Genomic DNA, 2,800 nt, shown 5'->3' on the forward strand with positions numbered 1-2,800 from the left:
CTGCTCTTGGCGATTTTATTAAAATACCGTGCTGTAAGTTAAATGTCTTTGTGACTAGTTAAATAGCAATGCACCTAAAAAGATAAAATATCTCATTAAAAAGGTTGTTGCATCTTTTATTCTTGGGACCGCACCAATCCCGAACCTCCCGACTTCTCATGTGCTGGGAGTTGGGGCTCTCTTGATGATTGACTGTTTAGACTAGCGTCATGGCTGAGCTGCTGGCCCAAACTGTGCTTTCTGATGCTTCAGGGAGAGGTTGTTTTGTTTCTTCAGTACTGGAGGAGCGCAAGGGCACTGAAAATTGCCAGATCCAGCAATCCAGCTGGATTCAGAATGGTGAATGCGAGTTCCTTAGCAAAGAGCTTGCAAGCACTTTGCTACTTGTCTAGGAGACCAGCCACCTCTGATAGACCGCAGTGGTGGTTGGTAACTTAGGTAATCAACAGTAAATTATGAAATTAAGTATAGAATTAATAATTTGTCCATTCTTCTGAACAGAATGGATTTTTAGAGACGCACTCCTCCCATCAACGTTTTTATCCTCCTTATATATTGCAGTCATCATATTATATAGCACTGTGTACTTACAATTGCTCATTTTGCCTTTCTACCCAACTAATTCTTCTCTTTTCTCTGCTCTATGTAGAAAAAGGAAGTCTCTGATCCCTGCATTTATCATTCCCCTCTTCAGCTCCTGACCCAGCTGCTCCGCTCCCCCTCCTGCCAGGGACTTTTGCAGCGACTTATGACTCATACAAGGAAAATTGACCCCCTGTCTCTACATAGAGCTTAGAAGGATTCAGCTAGGCAGTTTTTAATCACGTGATGTCATAGACCTAATGGAAAAGAGAAGAATTATCTGCGTAGAAAGGCAAAATTAGCAATTGTAAGTACACAGTGCCATATAATATGATGACTGCAATATATTAAGGGTAATTTTTTTTATTCTTTAATAAGAGGTAAAATACAAATAAGTACTTTGCTATTTTTTCTATTTTACAGAATGACACAACCCCTTTAACTCATGCATTTATTATAGGATAAACACCTTCTTAAGAATACATAGTTGTTATAAGGGTAAATCTAGAAGTGTTTTTTCTGGTTATTTTTGGTAGGAATTCCACACAGTGAAGGCGAATCCAATCACCTCACATCTGTCATTCTGTCACGGAAAGACTGTGGATTTTCACAGCTGATTTCACCACTTTAATACACAATATAGGCAGTTATTTTAATGGTGAATCCATAGCAAAAGATGCATGGAGATTTTGTTAGTTATTGTATAAGCTGAAAAAGACAAAGGTCCATCAAGTTCAACCTTTCTCCACCAGTTTTACATTTTCTATCACTAGATTATTTGTAAATTCTGATGTAGTATCAGCCATTATTACCTCTTTTTGTCGGACATTTCACAGTCTGACTGCTCTAACTGTAAAGAACCCTTTCCTATTTAGCTGCTGGAATCAAACATAATGAATACCCCTGGTCCTTTGGAAGGAATAAGTCATGTGCCAGTCCTTTCTATTGACCACACATGAATTCATACATATAAATTAGATCGCCTGTCAGACGTCTTTTTTCTAAGCTAAATAAATCCAACTTTTCTAACCCATCATGAAAAGTCTACATTCACACATCTATATTTTCGGTCCCAGTGAAAAAACTGACAGCACTCGGACCAATTATTATTGCATGGGTCTATTCAGATGACCTTTTTTTTCACAGATTGAATGTTTTCGTGAAAAAAAAGCATTGTGCACTAGTAGTCTTCTCCGTATTTTGGTTGGATGAGACTCGAATAATCAAGTCTATGAGCGTGCAAAAAAAAAAATAGAACCCATTCAGATCAACCATATAACATCCGATTTTTATGGATACATTTCAATTCTTTAACATACGTTAAGTGGTCTTGTAAATTTTTATAACTGCTGATGGATGCCATATGGGTTGCATAAGGATTGAAAAATTGGTTATTTTTTTCTGGATGAAAAACTGATGACTTTTTTATACGCTCGTGTGAATATAGCCTTAGAGAGATTTTCCATCCTGTTTAATTATCGAGTCGCCCGCCTTTGAACTGACTATTGCTTTCCAGTAACCTTTTAAAAACCTAGAGTCCTACAAAATCTTGTGTCGTCACTCGTCAGCAAAGACTAACACTATCCTCTCAGTATAACTAAGTAACAAAATCCCCATTAATAAATAGATTAAAAAGAATTAGACCTAACATTGATCCTTGCAGTACGCAACTGCTGTCTGTAGCCCATTCAGTGAATGTACCATTTACAACACGTTGAGCCCACTTTTTCACTTTTGTTTTTTTTTAAATGACCTTTCTTTTTGTCTTGTGGTATTCGTTGCTGTTTTTTGGGCCAGAATTGTTCAAAATAGTGCACGCGGTTCATGAATTTTGTGCAAAGTCAAAAATGGTCTTTATTTTTGTTTTTACCCGTTTTTGCGACCTCTCAGTGCAAAAAGTCGCAACGTTTTCAAAAATTGTGCCAACGTTTTCTGGCGTACAAAGAAAATCACTCTTGTGGGGACTGAAATACATTTGTAATAAAATTATCAACTTTTCAAAAAGTCACAATTGATCAATCAGGAGAAAATATCTGGAAACCCTAAACTCTGCCCACAGAGACCAACTAAAAAAAAACAGGTGAACACACATAACATGGAGAGAAAAATGTGGCGCAAAGAAAACACTAAAAATTTGAGAAAAAAAAACAGTCACAATAATAAAAATAAATTGGGTCCTTTGTTTCCTGTCCCTTAACCAGTTTTTACCAATTTGCAT

The sequence above is a fragment of the Phyllobates terribilis genome, unplaced genomic scaffold (assembly GCF_046119375.1).
Source record: "Phyllobates terribilis strain yellow unplaced genomic scaffold, ASM4611937v1 Scaffold_9__5_contigs__length_417890890, whole genome shotgun sequence".
Lineage (NCBI taxonomy): Eukaryota > Metazoa > Chordata > Amphibia > Anura > Dendrobatidae > Phyllobates > Phyllobates terribilis.